General features: G+C 39.6%; 1 protein-coding gene across 15 annotated transcripts in view; it reads right to left on the bottom strand.

Moving 5' to 3' along the window:
• The window catches only part of ENOX1 (ecto-NOX disulfide-thiol exchanger 1), a 514,187-nt gene that overhangs the window by 432,516 nt on the left and 62,159 nt on the right, over nt 1-19,512 (bottom strand). Inside the window, exon 1 of one of the 15 annotated variants that reach the window (XM_074988358.1) lies at nt 16,577-16,641. The exons of the other annotated variants lie outside the window; for them this stretch is intronic. The gene's annotated coding sequence lies outside the window, so the exon portion shown is untranslated. Of the gene's footprint in view, nt 1-16,576; nt 16,642-19,512 lie in introns of those variants that run through there. 15 annotated transcript variants of the gene reach the window in all.

Here is a 19,512-nt window from a genome sequence, read left to right as displayed (position 1 = left end):
CAATAGACGCTGTAAATGAAGTCCTCAATTGAAACTTTAAAGGGCGCGATCCATAGTCTATGCAGAATGAGGGATGCCTACTACTACTACTACTCCTCCTCCTCACTCCCTCTAGGACACCACGCATTGGCCTTTGTTGAAAGACGGCATACTGTCTAGATGGACATTGGGGCTGACCCAGTAGAGCCATTCTTATGTTCTTAGGTCTAGTACCTAAAAGGGCCTAGCAGCTGAAGCAATTTCATCCTTCCATCTGAGCAGTGGAATGCCTAGTGCACCATTAGTACCTCAAGGTTTGACATACCACAGCACTGCATAGTTGTAATAAGTTATTTTTTAAACCAAATTCCTTTCCAAAAAGATCTCAAAAACATCCGTCCATAATCAGACTTGAAGAAACAGAGACTAACTTTACTAATACAGTTTTTAAATGCATGCTAACTACACATGTACATATTTGCATGTATTAACTGGTTCTCAAATGTTAGTCTTTGCATGTACACCCATGTATCCAAATTATCCCACCACTGTCAACTTTATTCATGCAACACAGGCACATCCTATTTTAAAATTATCCCCAATCTTAGACAATACTCTCTCCTGCACAGCAAGCCACTAAATATATTTTAAGGGAAGCAAATCTTCACAGCTTTCCAACAAACCCCAGGAGGTTTGGATTTTTCTGTTTAAACCTCCCTAAGACACAGAAGGCTCGATATTGAAAGCATTATGCAGAACTTGTGTATTAGAAAATGGGTTCTTAGAGGTACAGATCCTCGCAAATTTCCCAAGAGCAAAGGATTAAACATGAAAATAAAACACACACACACACACACACACACACACTAAACTCTTCATCCACTATATGGCATTCCCTCAGGATTAGATTTCTGTACTCAGAAGAGACTGGTCATTCTGTGTCACAAGCCAAACAAGTTAAATACCCTCCCCACGCACATCCCCCCCTTTAACAGGATGCACACAGCTAATCAAAAATTATCACTGAAGTCTTAATATAAAAAGGCATGAATGACTAAGCAGTTCTCCTCAATGCATTAAGCTGACCCCCAGCAATTATCCAGAGGTTGCAGCACTAGTTGAACAATGGATGTTTTGGGGACAATGATATCTATTTTCAGGAGAAAACATTATCTCAAAATTGTCATTTTTTAAATTCACTGAATCATTTAAAAGATGGAGATCTGGGTAAACAGAACCATGCCAGTCCTCATCTCCTGTTCCAGGAACTGCAATGTTTACACCCCTAGTCTGCCACCTTTACTCAAGATGAATAGTATCTGTCACAGTGGCAAACCACTTACTCATGCCAAGGTCCATAGGCCTCAACTGCATGCAAAGCAATACAGAGCTGGAAGCCAGGCTGGTTTCCAAATAATTCAAAATAGATGCTTTCTTTGTTAATAACTGTTTAACTTGTTTATTATATGATCAACAGAAGCATTATCTTTGGTGCAAGATCTAAAGTGCAATTGATCTGAGATAAGCAAATGGTCCTTTTGGACTGGAAATAACCTGAATATTATTGTGCTTTTTGATGTAAGGAACCATCTGTCACAAAGGCAGGCTTAGGTGGGTGGCAGAACGGGCTAGAGTGCCCAAAAGCAGTGGTTCTCATTTAGTGGTACATGTACCCAGAGCTCTGGTATGGCTATGGTCTGAAGAAGTAGGTCTGTCCCATGGAAGCTCACCTAATAAATTATTTTGTTAGTCTTTAAAGTGCTACTTTACTGCTTTTTTGTTTTGATAGTATATCTAGACTAGCACGGTTTTCTCTCTGTTACTCTTCAAGAAGGTACATTAACTCAGTGTCTCTCAACCTTTTTATTAATAAAAATTGGACTTATTTATGTTCATCTAAATTGTGTGTGTCTAAAAATTGTAGGTGGTGGGGGTATTTTTTAAAGGGGTACTTTGAGAAATACTGTCCAAGAGGACCATCTGAGACTCCACATTAAGGCTGTTGCAGTGCTTGAGAAGTTTACACATGATATTTAGTCAGTAAAATCTACGTATAGAACTCACCAATTTAAGGATGTGCCCTGCTTCTTAACAGTCTGCCCTGAGGATGGTACTCACGTGTTTCAGTAACATCAAACAGCTTGACAGTGCCTCCCTCTGCATGTAATATAACTAAAATCCAAGGCCTGACATCTCTCTCACACTAGACGCAAATGGTCAGTCTCACACCAGACTCACAGAATAAAGAATTTCCTGAGCAAAGGTGGCAGAACTGAGTTTTTGGAATGTTAAACCATTGTAAAATCTTCTATAGGCATTACCTATATTGATGTAATCTTTATTGATAATATTCGGCAGAAAACTAATTAATATGCTTGATTTCCTATCCAGGAATAGCAAAAACACCAACTAACAGATAGCTTCTGTAATATGCCACAATTTCCACCTGACTTGGATGGTGCCAGATGCGCATACAACCTGTTCCTTGGACATTCATTGTAAAATGAGAACAAATGAGTGTGATGTGCAATGCCAAGTGTCCAGTCTTGGATAAGCAGACAAGCACCCAAGGTCATGTCATGAAGCACATATGTGAAGAAGCAATCAGCCTTTCATTACTACTTTGAATCAGAGAAAGCTCATATAGGTGACTAATGGATAACTCTGCATCTGATTGCCATCTCTAGCAGCCTGACTGAAAGACTTCAGTTGATGACACTAAACTTTAGCTATCACACTCCCTAAGATGTCTCTCTCTGAAGTCTTGACTTACTACTAACTTTCTTTCTAAATCCCCACACAGTTAAGTTCTTATCTATGTCAGTTACAGAGTGGGTATATGTCAGTCTAAAATTGATTTTCATGGTCCTATAGAGCTGAATGGTATGTTTTTCTGCAGACCAAGATACTTGTGCATGCCATGTTGTACATATCATAGCCAGTAACTGATCACTACTGTATATCAAGGGGAAATTAATGCATCAAATCTAAGGCTGTGTCTACACTACAGACCTTACAGTGATACAGCTGTACCACTGCATCTGCGTGCACTGTCAGGTCTCTGGTGTAGTGGCTCTATGCCTACAGGAAAGGCTTTTCCTATCAGCATAATTAAACCACCTCCAATGAGTGGCATTAGGTATGCTGGCAGGAGAGCATCTCCCACTGACACATTGCTGTGCACACTGATGTTTTCATTTATGAAACTTTCGTGGCTCAGGGGCTGTTTTTTCACACCCCAGACCAACAAAAATTTTACCAAGAAAAGTGCTAATGTAGACATAGCCTGAATGGAAGAAAGTGCAAGAACCTCTTACGTCACATTTCAGAACATTAACTGAGGCCAAGGAAACAGGGAAGTGATTAACGGCACTCAGTTCTGCTGGTGGGCTCTTAACACAATGTTTACTCAGCAGCACGAATATGGATTTTGTTTAGTTACAACACCAGGCCATGGGGATGCCAGATCAGATGATAAAACAAAAGCCATAAAACACAAGCCTGTACCAGGGAACGTGTTTACTGACACAACCAACTCAACAAATCTCAGTACAAGAACCAAAGTAAATAGAACAAACCAACTGTCGGCTTACCTCTGATCTCACCAAAGCATCTCAGTGTTTACCTTGTGTCCCTAAACCAGACTACTATTTAAATTAAGTATGCCTAAGTAACAGGCTCTCTATGATTTACTCATATGTCCACAATACTAATGTCAATGGTAAGAAAACTGGAAAGTGACATAGGGAAAAAGTGTCTTATTCCAGTCATTCAGATTTTTAGTCTAATTTTTAGAAAGCTTGTACATTTTTTCAGGATACCCATAACCCGTGGATGCAGCTCCACAAATCTCTACATGATCCCTTCTAATTGTGGGGTCTGTCTCCTCACTACCTTATATTAAGAGAATACTCCACACCTTCTTTCGACCATAGGTTGGTAAATTTTTGCCTGACCCTGTCTGCTCCTCCAAGGTCTCTCTGATGAGATCACTCACTGACTTCAAAGTGCTTCAGATACACCTGGAGGGCTATGTGAAAGCCATTTCTAAGATGCGTATAAAAGCCTGTTCTAAGATCCCCTGAGAAAGTGAAATCAGAACTCAAAAGTTGTCTTCCTCCAAACTGTGCAACACATTAATGCTGTATTCTTTTTTTCACTCATTTGGTTCCTAAAAGGATATTTCTAAGGATTCTTTTGAAACAAATAAATAAATAAATGGCCCAACCTCTCCATGACCTTTAGACCTAGATACTGCAAACAAACAGTTGTACTTGGAATATTTTCTACTAGAAACTGATACTAGAGAGAAATCATGGATCCAGATTTTGAAATCCTTCCCTTCCCTCATAGCTGAGATTTTGTTTATACCCATCCCTGTTTTCACTGACAGTTTCTCAACATTTCCCTGTAAATTGACTTAAAAAAAAGTTCATATGGATCTTAAGACAGAGCATCCATTATCTGAATGTAGCAGAGAAATGCTGGTGTCAAAAACTGGCAGTCTACAGGTTTCTGATTAAAGGCTGTAACAATGCCTCTGAGTCATCAAGCTTGGAACCTAGAAGAACTTTTCTGCCTCTTTATTTCAGTGGTCTCATGAGTCCATTCCCCCCCTCCCCCAACAGTCTCTGTGAATCCTGCTGCATCATCCATATACTTAATTTTCCCAGAAAATATTTCATCCTTTTTTTTTTTTGTGCTGAAGATCTGCAAAGAGTAAACAGGTGCAGCATTCCACTAGAAATGACAGGCTGACAGGCTATCCTCTGTCCTTTCTCACTGACAATTATCCTGTGAGGGAAAAACATTCTCTCACTTTTGAATGTTTTAACACTTGGACTCTGAAATGTCTTCTCAGCTATTTGCTGATTAAGAGAGGCTCTGTCAGAAAAAGTGTGACTCAGACATCTCTCAACTTATTTCTTATTTAAAGTGTGGACACCACAGGTTCAGACAGAAACTAATGAGCATCCATATAGATTTCTACTATACACAATATTGTAAGGAATGTGTGGCCAACTAGGAACTGCTCCATTTGCACGATAACCTACTTGTGGCCATTGCGTCTTTCGTCTGGGAAGAATTGCATACCCTGTTCTAGATAAGAGTTAACATAAGGCTCAGTATTTATTGAGGCATTATTTACAGATATATATAAGAGCTATTTGAAGAGCTTCTGAGTTTTGTGTTTAATGCAGCCCTCCATTTCTTTTAGGGAGCATTAATCCCTGGGTTTTATCCATGCATATCTTCCCTACTTGGGATCTTCCCATATTTCATCTTTCCAAAAGCAGAGAGCTCTACCCTGGGACAAAAATAGGTATGTCTTCCGTTAGAACAGCCGCCTAAGGTGTTATCTGCCAGGACAGAAAACTATGCTTTTTGTTTTACATGCACATCTTTATGAGCAACACCGAGACTGTATATGCTACTCAGGAGGCTTTGCTTGCTTGCCTATTTCACGTGCCTGCACATCTGGAAACTGATATGTAGGCTTCATCCTTCCAGAGCACATCTAAAAGTAGACGACAAAAATATCTCTGCAGTTAAGATTGCCAGAAATCCATAGATTAATTGTTCATGGCTTGCATAATTGCTGTTTTTTATCCTGCTATCTACATTTGCACCCATTCATTGGTTCATTTTATACACAGCTTGTAGCAGGAGATTGGCCTGCATACCAAACTTCCAATCTGGAATCAGCAAGAAATGTTACACAAAATAAGCCTACTCATGGTTCACTTTTTCTTCTATGTCCCAGCCTACCTCTTGCTAGGCTTCCTTCAAATCCCCCCTCCCTCCCACTCCTCTGAACATTTTTTTTCTGCTATTTGTCTCAGAAACCAAGGCATCAAGTCTAGTGAAATGCTCTTTGCTCCAACACTTCTGCATGGTGAACTATCAGGCACAACTGCTGACAAGAGCAGACAGGTTTATTTTCAGGCTCCCCATCTTCACTTTCTTTATGACAAACTAGTGCTATCCCAAACAGAAAATTCAGCACATCTCAACCAAGAGCAAAATGAGAACAGCAATATAAGAGAATGTAGCATTTTGACACGTTGCCTGTGAAAGAGAACTGACTGTTCTTGTTGTTAATTTTTCCTGCAAATCCACAGATGTGAGTGTGCGCACGCCTATGTGGTAATTTAACAATACAAATCACTTAAGAACTCTCTGCCATCCCCTTACAAATTATCTGCTAAATTACCTGTGATTCAGATAAGTGATGTACTTCTAACTAGCACAAATAATCAAATCTCTTTCTTGGGGGGGAAAGGAGTCCAGTATAACTGGTGAAAATAAAAATAAACACAAATACAGAGGCACTTTTTGCTTTGGATTCTTCCACCGGTTTTTATTATTTCCAACAAGTCTTTGTTATTGTCACTTTTATAGGGCCATCATTACCCAAAGTCTATTTACTTCAAATATCACCATCTGCCGTCTCTAATGTAGAAATTTAGTTACTATTAGAAATAATATATGAAGTAGGAAGATTGCAGGTTGTTTTTATAGACTGGCTCACATTTGTAATGTTGACTGCAGGCAAAGTAAAAGAATATATTAATGAGTTTAAAAATAAGCAAACTGTAGTAAAGAGAATAGGCTTAGTGATGTTGTAAGGAAGTATCTTTGAAAAACCATGGTCATGTTGTCAAACTGAAACCCTTTATAAACATGTATAATTACTCTTTTAAACAGTGTTTATTAGCCATAGGTAAGAACTGCAGTGAGTCACTGTGGTCCTTCTAGAAACAATTAAACTCAAACCTTATTTACAGCAACCTTTCCAGTTTACATTACTGCTACTGATCAAATGTACAGTCACCCCATGGTCATGCATAATCAACTTTATTTCCTACTCTAATTGAAAAATGGAGCTGTTAATGTCAAGAAACATAAAAAGGAAGCTGCTCTACCGATTTTTCTTGGCATACGTATCTGAAAGTTCTCCTGAGGAGAAGTACTATTCAATATGAACAAATCAACATTTGGAAATCAAGTTGTAAGATCTAAATTGGTAATTCAAAGCATACTACTCATGATTATGACCCTAACAGTAACTGTTGTATAGATACAATTTTATGTATGAAAAAATTAAAACTGTATGTAAAAACTATTTCATTTTCACAGTGGCTTCTGTCACAAATTATTCCAGAATATTTTACTCTCCTCCCATCCATATACACGCACAGTGAAAGCTTATTGTAACCAGCTCTGATACTAAGGAGAATCTGAATTTCAGTGTGCGCAAATGTGTAATTTGCATATTGTTAAATATTTAAAAGTCTTCTGTATACAAAGACTAACATCTATAGACAGGAATCATTTCTGTCTTATTGGTGGCACATATGTGGCCCACAGTACCATGGTATCTGAGCACCGCACAGTCTTTAATAAATCTATGGTGAAGTAGAACCATGCAAGTAGGAAACCACCATAGAATACTAGAACTGGAAGGGACCTCAGAAGGTCATTGAGCCCAGACCCCGCCTAAAGCAGGATCAACCCCAACTAAATCATTCTACCCATGACTATGTCAAGCTGGGACTTAAAAACCTCAAGGGTTAGAGATTCCACCACCTTTCCCTGTAAGGCATTCCAGTGCTTCACCACCCTCCTGGTGAAATAGTTTTTCCTAATGTCCAACCTAGGAAAGAGACTAGACCAAGGGTCAGCAACCTTTCCGAGGCAGAGTACAAGAATTCGACCTTTGGACCATCATGTACAGTCCAAGTGCCAGTGATACTTTTTAAAGTCACTAATAATCATACTTATAACAGCTTCATTCATAAATAAAGATGCAGAGTTTTAACATTTAAATGGCGGTTGGTACCATTAGCCAGTCTTTTGTTAGTCCATAGGTAGCATGGCTTTGAGCAAGCTCTCAGCTGCATGAGGTGGGAGTGACGGGGATGAGCTCCCATCTCACGTCAATGAAAATCAACTTGCTCCTGACCCCTGGACAAGAGACTGATTTGTTTAAGGTTACGCACAAGTCTAGAGCAGAATAACTCCTATGTTAACACCCTAGCTAGCATATGTCCATTTGAATACTTGCTGGCACATTTTGAATATCCGAATTGCCTGTGCTGTTTCAATGTGCCAGCAAGTGCTCAAGTGGACATTTTCCCACAGCACTGGGGATATTATTACTTCTGATCTGAAAAGTACCAATTGAACTTTAACAACTGTAAGTCATCAGCATCTAATACGTATGGGTCAAACAAAAAGATAAGACTCTGTTCCTCTTATAACATTTAATTGTCTTCTATGGAGTGGTTAATACTTTGCCCTACTGTCAGATTAGAACCAGCCCCACAGCCCCCAACACCAGAAGACTTGGTACATCACTAATTTAAAGGAAGCACCATCTGTTGTATTACCAATACCAGTAAAACAATGCTTCTCCAACTTATACACAGTAATTGCCAACTTAGGAAATTCAATTGCTGGTTTAATTTTGTTTCCAGTCTATGGAAAAAAGTCTCTTTGGAGTTGGGGCAGTTCCACTACCACATAAATACTGAAGAACCTTACACAGACATCATGAATTTTTAGAAACTAGTTTTGAAAGATAAAATATTAAACAATTTCTATGGGGCATAAGAACACTGGAAATTATTTACTTTGCTTTAATTATGTTAGCACATTGCTAGATTAGATTTTTGTATACTAGTAGATTTGGCAAATGCGAAGAAGCAAGTTCCTGTTCTGAATATGTAAGGTTTGCTGTGATCTGTGTTATGTTGTCCTAAAATGGATTTTTTGCCAATCTAATATTCAGTCTCATGATATTTCCACTTTTATTTTTTATTGTAGATGGTGCAAACTCTAACCTCAGTTTCTACTCGGGTTTTTCTTTCTTTCTTTCCTGGCACTTGCTTAGGCATGTATTGTGCAGGGTCCACTGATATAGTAATTTTAAAGGCAAGATTAGAATCACACTATACACCAGGTTTTAACTCAAGACTTTCATTCTAGGTCATGCTGGGTCACCCGTTCAACTCTTCTGCAACATTTTTCCTTGACAAGGAACTACTGATAACACAGTTTCTGATGGATTCTAAATTATAAATACAAACTAACATTTGTTAAAGGATTCCCTAAAGGCTTTATGGAGTGTTTAATAGAGCCTAACGTTTATGAATCCTGTTAATGCACAACATTAATAAATCCAATTTTAGATTTCTCATTAAACAAAGTGTAAAGAACACAGTGTTATTTAAAGGAGAATTCTTTTGCTATTTTGATACTAATGAGAGATGTGCAAGACCAGTGCAAAGGACTTAATGACAATATGTACAGTTTCCTTGACACTCATCTACAGTCTATTTCAAGAGATGTAATTTAGAAAAAGTGATTAGAAACTCTACTTCCTGCAGGAAATTTGGATATCTACTGACCAAGTATAAACAATATTTATGTATCCAGGAAAGGAAGCTCCAGCTGACAACCAATGCAGGTCTAACCACAGACTTTGCTTCCTGCTACTCTGTCGCACTGAGACAGGAAGAGACCCAGTTCCAAGCTGCAGAGAGGACTACAGTGCACTTTGGAAGGCTCCGCCTACTAATACAGGTTGAACCTCTCTAGCCCAGAACCCTTGGGACCTGACCGGTGCTGAACAAAAGAATTTGATGGTCCATGGGAGGTCAATATTGTCTAGCAGCACTACCAACACTTTCACTGCTTACTGGACTCCTAGAAGGCATTTAGGTAAAAATTACAGCTAAACAACAACACAGAGAACTGAGAGCCAGGACTGGTGGCTGTAAACAAACTTTATGGGACCACAGGAAACTTGGCCATACCCATGATAAGTGGTCATCCAGCTAACTAAAATCATGCTGGATTACAGATATTGCTGGATGAGTGAATGCCAGATTAGAGAGTTTCAACCAGTACTGGTAACACTTTGCTGCTTCTTGAGCTTCTCCCTTTACACTGTCATACTTAAAACTGCCCCAAAACATGCAGCCCGACTGCCTCTGTGAGTGACTTGCTTCCTTCAGTTCCCTGTTAATTCTGTAACTGGTACATTCAAATGGATGTCTAATTCGCAAAGTATCCTTTCAAAGCACCAAGCAGCTACACAAGGGTGTGGCAGGAGACAGCAAAGAGTAGTCCTAGACAAGTAGAATACCACAGGGAAGAGAGTTGCAGTTACCTGAAGGCAAAAAGATACGATGTGGATTTCAACACAGAAGCATTGGGTACAATGAGTAATGTTGTGAAGGTGGCAACAGTTAGAAGCGCTAATGAAACATACTGAATGAAAATGAGCTCACTCTCAAGGCAGAGACAGACTGGAGAAGCCGATGGAAGTTCTGCATCAAGAAAGGGGGGTTAAAGGGGTACTCGAGGGTACTCTTGTGCTGAACAACATATCTGGGGGTATTAAATAGACTGAAAAGGAAGCAGAGGTATAAATTTAGATGGCCAAGCAAGCAGAGTAGAAAACCTAGAGTTAAGTTAAAATATCAAGATATACAAGCCTATGTCTAAGTACCAGTATGAAAGCAATGGTTAAGGATAAAGGTCACAAATATTTTATTACAGTGATGTTCAGCACCCAAGTTTGAACATTTCGGCTTCAGTATTTGTCATGGCATACTCCCCAGATGTCTCAAGAAAATATCATAATAAATACCATCCTAAGCTATTCTAGCAACTTGATGATGCTGTAATAGAATTGGAGACTTGAGACCTGAATTCGAGACTCTGGGTTGACCGTATATGAGCATATAACAGAAGTGATCCAAATGTAATCCAGCAAAAAGTTACTGCGTTCGCACAGCTGTTCCACAACATTAAGCAAAACAACAGTGCTGTCAGGCTACAGCCATGCTATAGCGGAAGATCAACCCACTGATGGTCGATCTTCTGGGGTTTCATTTCATGCACGCACAAAATGATGTTCCCGGGGGATGATGTCAACCCCCATACGCCTTGCGAGAGGCAAGGAATAAGGAAGGTTGATGGGAGAAATGCTCCCATCAATTGTCCTCTGTGCGGAAAGACATGGAAGTCAACCACAGATAAATCAATTTTAGCCACACAATTAGCAAGCTAAAATTGCATATGGGAAGACAACTTCTATGTCAAGTAAAGACATGGCCTAAGACACTAGCTCTATGACTTCAGCTAAAGATCACATCCACCAGCTGAATGGAAGAAATCATCATGAGACAATGTAACACTTCTGGTGAGATGAAGCTTAAAGAATGTTGTTTTGTTTTTCTCAATGTTTTAGTTACGTGAGCGCCCATGGGAGGTACAAAGTAGCACAGTAGATCACTATTCCCTTTCACCTGTATGTCCATGTAGAAAAGCAAAAAAACAAAAAGATTTTAGAAATGAGCAGGGGATATAAATTCTACTCACAAGATCATTTTTTGTTATTGCTCACAAAATATTGCAAAATTCTAAAACATTAAGTGAAACCAAAAGCTGCAAAAATCTAGGGTAATCTACAACTTCCAAATGAGATCTTTCACAAAGGATTTTCCCTCAAATTGTATATATGCTCTCTTAGTTATTTAGCATTTTTTAATAAAGCATGTAAAAGATTCTCCTGGAGTGTTCATTTGTGTAAGAAAAAAATAAATTGAAGGAGACTAAAAAGAGAGGGCTGCATGTTTCTGTAGAATAATATCACTTACCCCAGGGGGCAGCAACCCCTAGCAAAAGTGCCAAGAATGGTACACTAGGCAGTTTTCATCAGCACATGAGATGGGAGCTCAGCCCCACCCCTCCTCCCGCATGCAGCCAGGAGCTTGCTCAAAGCCACGCTATCTGTGGCTTAAAAAGACCAGCTAATGCTACTGAGCAGCACCTAAGTGGTAAAGCTCTGCATCTTAATTTATGTAGTAATGAAGCTGTTGTACATAGGACTGCAAGTGATTTTAAAACTTATCACTTGTGCTCAGAGCGCACACAGAGGTCAAAAGGTCAAATTTTGGCATTCCGCCTCGGAAAGGTTGCTGAATCCTGTTCTACCTCTTATATGATATATCCCTTTACAACAGTAGGTCTCGAAGTGCAATATGAAGGAAGTCAGTTTTGTTCTCCTCCTTTTACAGATGGGAAAACTGAGGCCCAGAGAGGTGAAGTGACTTGCCTAAGGTTAGCAGAGGGCCAGTAGCAGTTAAGCACAGAACCCAGGTCTCCTGAGTCCTCCTCAAGTGTAGAGAAATGACTTTCTGGTATATCTCCTCATTCCTCTGCAATATCTTTATATTTAAAATCTCAATATACTATTTGTAATACATATCTGCTCCCAGTGTAATAGAAACATATCTGCACTGCATAAATCACCCATGACAGCACATTATGTCTTTTAAATAACATTGTGAACACCAGGAAAGAATCCATTTTTCATGCTGTTATTAATATGATCCAAATTATATTACCTATCCGCCTATTGATTTAATTTGATTAAACACATCACAAGCACACGGCAAGAGCTTTCAGCCATGAAGGGCAATGGAAAGACCCACTTATGCAATTGAAAGACCCACCACTCAGCTCTTTGCTGGCACTGTTGAGTTGTGTGGACCAAAGCAAAGGGAAGAGACTAGAATAGTTCACCTCTGTATCATGGAGAATTTCTTACAACCATCTTCTCAAAGTATCTAAGCACCGTATGGGCAAAACCTCAGAGAAGAGGCGACCTTTGGTATTGCTCTTTCCCTTAGACTCCGGATGGTCTATGAGCAAGGCCATGAGTTTTCTATCCTGTTTGTTTCAATGGGAAGGTAAATCTGAAAAAGTAACCATTTTAAATATCAACATTGTTAACCATTTCATTGTTATTTATTATAGCTACGGTGCTTGTCCTGAAATCCTAACTGCCTTCCACCCCTCTCTTAGGGCCAATAAGCCTCAACTTCTTCCTTTTCGAATACCAAAACCACCAGCTTCACTCCTGCAAAGTATGATGTGTTATCTACTCCCTAAACCTTCGGCATATCCCAACTGGGAGGGCTATGCAAAATAATGAATGTACTATGAAAATAAACACCATGGATATTAGTGTACCAACTGTATTATCACATATTACAACCCTGTATTTTTTAATATAAATTGGGCAGAATTTCCAGTCTCCACACGAGAGTGGTCTAGAATCCAGGAACAACGCACGGCGATGACACAATTTGATGCTGAGCCTTAGTTAGAGTTATAAAAGCTTTCATGTACTCGGGCATAAATGCTGAGTGACATTGTGCGCTGCTGAATTGAACTGAGCGTTCAAAGGAATAAGTCTCTCACGTGGGCCTGAAAGCAATCACTCCAGTAGCCTGTGGGAGCAAGTGCTATATGCACATGACAGCAACCAGGAAAGCACTGTCTCCCACAAACACAAGTCTTACGCTTGAAGCAGGCAGCTTCATTGTTCCTGAGCAGCATAGACGTTGAAGACCTTGGAGGCTGGCTCCATCTTTCAAAAGATTTTTTGAAAGAAGGGGGTTCTTTCAAAAGATGCCATGGAACTTCCACACACAAAAAGTGTTCTTTTGAAAGTAAATCGAATGAACACTGTGCTCCTTTTGAAATCACTCTTCCTTTCCAGTTTCAGGAATAGCGCCTTCTTTTGAAAGTTTTTGAAAGTTCTTTTGAAAGTTTCTTTCAAAAGAAAACTAGGGTAGACACTCCACTGGGCCCTTCTTTAGAAAAAGTAGTCCTCATGGAGCCTGATTTTCGATCCCTGGCCTGTTCTTTCAAGAGAGTGGGGCTGTGTGGACATTCACTTTCAAAGAAGCAGATCACTCTTTTTGTGTGTGGATGCATTCTTTCAGAAGAGATCTTCCGGAAGTGCTTCTTTCAAAAGACCTCTGTACTGTAGACGTAACCCTTGAGTTTCCTAATATCTAGGACAGTGGGCGTGGGTGCAGGTATAGTCATAGCATATATTCCGATAAAGGAGGACTGTGTCTACACTTGCATTCCTCTTTCAAAAGAGGTATGCAGATGAGGTGAAATTGAAAATGCAAATGAGGTGCAGAGTTGCATATCTGGTGCCTCATTTGCATATTCTAATTTCAAAAGAAGAACACCAGTGTAGACACTGCTCTTTCAGAAGTAAACCCCATCTTCAAAAGAATCCTTCTTCCCATAAAAAAAAAAAGGGAAGAAGGAATCTTTCAAAGATGGAGTTTACTTTCGAAAGAGCAGTGTCTACACTGGTTTTCTGCTTTTGAAAACAGAATACGTAAATGAGGTGCCAGATACGCAAATCTGAACCTCATTTGCATTTTTATTTCCCTCATTTGCATACCTCTTTCGAAAGAGGAATGCAAGTGTGAACACAGCCAAGGAGTCTGCCTTTTGCTTTTTCTAGGCATTTACTGTGCCTGATCTTGAAGGGCGAACCCTCCATTCACACTGAAGTCAACGGAGTCACATGTGTTGTGGGGCACATCACAAGATCAGGCACATTTCAGCAGGAGATGAGGATACTCATGTCAGGATCATTCAAAATCAGCACAACTTGCTGGTTGCCTTTTTTCTTTTGGAGTGCAGAGTCAACTTGAGGCCCAGCTCAGGTGGCCTTATTTCAGAAATGTTTAATCCAAGCTTTCTGGAACAAACTTGTGGGTGAAAAATCAGTTAAAGTTTTACACTGGTAAGACAGATGACTGCCTGCCTGAAGAGTTTGATCAAAAATGTTCTTGCAGTAACCAGATCAATATTTCATAGAGCGGTTCAGTGTTCCCTCTATTTTTCCATCCATATACAAAATAAATTTTGTTATGCACACCAATGCAGAAACAGATGTGCACCACCAATAGAACCATATGATGCTGGCTGTAGACAATTGCTGGTACGCTACCAAGCAGCGGGGTGACACCTGAATCTCTCCTGGATGGCTGTCCAAGCGCTCAGCTTACAGGGAACACTGGAGCTGTTTATAAAATTCCACAGGAAGCTGGGTTGATTTATCTATATTTTTATGTGGGTTAAAGTTTTAATAGTGCCCAGAATTTACTTCTCAAATTGGCAAATAACTTTGTCATTCTTATTTATTCTCAGTTATTCACCCCATTTGAAATAGTCCAAAAAATCCTTCTAGGTTTATATGACAATTTATATGAAACCATGAAAGATAGATACAGCAATGCCTCTAACTCTTTTTCTCTCCCCAGGAACAGTTTCTCCAGCAGCGGTATATATTGTGGAAACTGTATTTTCAGCTTTCTTACAGGGAATGAAGTTAATGAACTGAATTAACATCTTCTACAAAGTTGAAATTAACCCACACACAGGGCCCTACATGCCATGCAAGCCCTACTTAAGCCCTTACCGTGTAATTTAAGTGGTGCTAAGGGCCTTGGAGGAGCCCTCTGCATTCAGCCAAACTTCATCTTATTATCATAGCAACAAGGCCTGGCTCTGTACTCAAGAAGTGTTGTGTCAACAGCAATTAACTCTCAAGGACTTTCTCCTTCCTGTCCCACTGTTTTTTTTTTGTTTTTTTTTAAAAACCTAAGAAATACTGTCCTGGAATAGTTTGTGAGTCTCTTTTAACTTGTTAATTTTGCCTGCAATTCTCCGTATTTACTTCTTTGTCCCTTTTATATTTCAGCACCTTGTTTAAGTTATCAGCTAGTTTCTTCACATAGAGTTAAATGATTCCAGCTGTGTTGCAGCAGAGTTCAGTACAGCACAGTAGAAAAAAAGAGATATAGTCAGTGCTAAATGACTTTTCCATCCCCATTACCCAATTCTGGGGCTGACTGAGCCTCCAGTTCAAGTTAGAGTAGCCTGAAGGCTGCACTAACTAGTGTCAGTTTGTAATTGGCCAGAAAGGCCATTCCATGCTAGCAAGGCTCACCAGCACTGAGAGTTCTCTAGTTTTACCATAAAATCTTTTTTAATAAAATACCCCTTTTAAGTATCCCCAAGTACTCACAATTTTCAGACACACAAAATATTTCTTCTACCATTGCAATGCATTTGTTTAAACAACTTAATCATAATTGGTTGGTTGGAAAAAATTGCCTAGGCAATAAACTTGCCATCATACTTATGATTATGCAAAAAGGATCAATAAAAACATTATGTAATCCAAGAGGCACTGAGACCACTGACATGGGAGAGTAAAGTCCCTGCTCTACAGCCTTGGCTGAGAGCCAGCTGGCTTTTAGCTCATGTTGTAGAGCACCATGTTTTAGCCCCTAAGGTTGCAGATTCATTCCCTCCTGCTGATGACCTGGGTGTGTCAGCCTGACAATTAGATGAACGTAATGTAAGTCCATTTTTTTTTAATCCATAAAAAAAGACTGAGAATCACTGAGTTAATGTACCCTCTGGAAGATCTCTGTGTACCCCCAGGGCTACACGTACCCCTCGCTGAGAACCACTGGTCTATTCTGTGTAATACCACACTCATCGCTGTAGTATCGGATCACCTTCCAGTAGACATTAACCAATGCAACTGATATATATCATGTGCTTGCTTTTCTAATCCTCCCTCCAGGAGAACTGTGCTTTATTTTAGTAGAGATTTGTTTAAAATATGCATAGAGCCCTTTATGCTGTTGGGGGGAATGCGAGGAAAAGAATGGAACAAGAGTTGCTGACATACAACTAATATCACCATCTTTACACCAGCTGATGATTTTCCCATGCTGTGGAAACCTTCAAGCTCACAATCCATGGCTCACTATAAAAAGATCCTTTTGTTTTGCTCCTGCAGCACAAAATGGACTCAGCCTTTATAACAATATCTCCTACCAACCCTGGGATCAAGGAGACAATACAGCAGGCTCTGTAAATGAAAGAAGAACCTTGTTAATTCCACTTGACATAAAATGCAATAATTCTCTCACACATCCACACAGCCCTCCAGCATCCTCCCTCACTTTTCATCATGGATTAAACAACAGTGAGATGCCCTATTACTACTTTGCTTATAAATTATACAAGAGCAAACTACCACTATAGTCACAAGTACCCTAAATTAAAAATGACACTTGTCAAAATAAATGAAGGGCCCTACGATGCAGTATACTTAAGTTTCCCTTTCAAATAGGGGGCTTCTGCCTAATCATTACCTCTCAAATTATATCATCAGAAGGGATCTACTAATATTTAAACTGAAATCAACTTTGAAAGATTTTTCTTATATCATTTGTAGCAAAAACTCCTAATTGGGAATGACTTCATTTGAAACATTAGGTACTTATTTGTAAATGTCCTAGAACTATTAGAATGAGAGTCTACTATCAGACAGGATATACTACCTTCATTTAGTCAAGGTTAATCTTACACCAAGATTCCTACTATTTTTTTTAATTTCAAGATTAAAATCCTCTATTTGACAAAAGTAGCTTCCTAGAATAAAACTGGGCCACCCATAACAGTCTCATCAAGGTTTGCAAGTATATCCAATACCATATGCTTCAGATGAATTCTGACCTGAACACTCAGCTCTGTTGTAGACATCGAGCCAGCTGATGTAAAAGGCACAGATACTGACTTCAGTGGAGCAATGGGCAATTTATAGGAAGTGAGGCTCTTGAACCTATCACTAGGGATGCATGTTTGTCGACAGGGGGGGACAGGTGTCAATCATATCATGGTTTTCGCATGAGTCTGTGAATTGGCTTTGTATCCTGTGGTGCCTCTCCCACAGGACTGGGCCCAGCTTTTAATACCAGGCACAGGAGGTTCCAGTGCCACTCAGGTTTGGCTGCATCAAGACCCCACACAAAACGTTTCAATGTGGCCAAACCATACAATGCTGCAACCTCACGGACAGCGTCCCAACTCCAAGAGCAGGGAGCTGGGCTCAGCCCTGCTTGACAAGGGCCAAGGAGCCACTACTGTGCTGTGAGTGTGCAGTGGAACTTGCCATCCAGTCTCTTCTCTGGGGCCCCTCCTCCTCATTTGTCAATTGTGTAAAAGTCAAATTCATGAAAGCGGTGACATTTACTAAGCTTACTATGAACACACAGTGACTTTTTTTATTTTGAAAAATGCTGAGACAAATCTGCAGCCCAACCTACAACTGAGTGAAACCTACCCACACGTACTCTCTTTCTTACATAGCACCTCCTGAAGCCCTAAGGGACCCCATTTTTCCCATCTTCCTGCCTCCTAATTCTTAAAGCTTGCATAGTGGCCATCATCATTCAAGTCAAAGAAGAATTGGTGCCATTCTCTTTGAGGTCCATCAATTCTTCTGAAGTGGGCAGATAAAATAAAAGCTAAACTATGGAAGGGGCTTCTTCCTTCCACTGTAGTATTTGCCTCTCCTATAAACTCATCTGCACGAATGTTTACATGTTTTCCTCAAATCCAAATGTCAGAAACAAAATGAAGAGTTACTCACATAATATCCCATTTTTATACTCCTCGTGTCTTTACCTTAATTTGTCCCATATAAAATATTAGATCCTGAAGCCCCGGTCAGCATGACTTATCAACATAGCTTAGTTTTATGCTGCAGAGAAACTTTTAATCCACTTTCAGAAGAATCCAGTACTTTTCATATCCATTCCATTTTCTACTGGAACTGTCTGGTACGTTTAAACTCCACCATTGATGCAGATGATACGATTAGTTTGCTCAAAGTTGACTCTCAGTGAGCATTATTAAATCACCTCATCAGTGTCATTGTACTTCAGAAATACAAAACTTGCACTGTAGTAACCTCTACCAGCACAACCATAAAGTAGGACCATTTTTGTAAAGCTCACTGAAACACGTCTTCACTAGCCAAGTAATATGTTCTGCCCATTTTAAATTCTAATTCAAGGTTATTTCAAAACCATGCTTAACTGGGTAGGGCAGACTGCAGCTAACTCTCTCAACCTATTTTTCAGTTTGGTATCCTAAAGATGTAACTTAGAGTACTCCCCAGCCGGTGTGCAGCCCTCTGATAGAGCCACTTTCTTCTTCACAACGCTCATGCTACTACTATTAGTCATCTCGTAGAAGGACGTTCAAAAGTAGCTACAGACTAGTAGTTTCAGCCATCATTCTGCTGTTCTGGAAGACAATTCCCAAGTACAGTCTGTATCGTAACAACCTTCCACAAGGCTGATGTGTTTCTTCATTTCTGTTCTCTCACACAAGTCTTTGTTGAGGCTGCTCCTGAATCAGACCCATGCCATAGTGATAAGTGTGGCACACATGGGTAGACAGATTAAGAAGCTTTGGCCCATATAAACAATGCAAACACCAGAGTAGTCTGTAACACCTTCCACAATGGACAGGAAACAGCATGGACACGACAGTTCTGTGACTAAGAAATAATCATGAGATGACTGAAGCAAATTAAGAGAATATCTTTAAGCGCTGCTATTGTTGGGGTGGGGCACTTTTTCTTGTTAGTTTCTTTTTATGCCAATTGACAAAGTACAGTTAGTGTTCATAAATCTGAGTGCACCACAGAAATTCAGATGCATCAGTTAAATTTTTATACATATAGTACATGTATTTCCTAACATATAATTAATTTCACTATATACTGCACATACAAACACTCCAAAAATATCCTCTGCAAAACAATGTCTA

Source organism: Carettochelys insculpta, chromosome 1 (assembly GCF_033958435.1).
Source record: "Carettochelys insculpta isolate YL-2023 chromosome 1, ASM3395843v1, whole genome shotgun sequence".
Classification (NCBI taxonomy): Eukaryota; Metazoa; Chordata; order Testudines; family Carettochelyidae; genus Carettochelys; species Carettochelys insculpta.
This window is presented reverse-complemented; position numbering and strand designations above follow the sequence as displayed.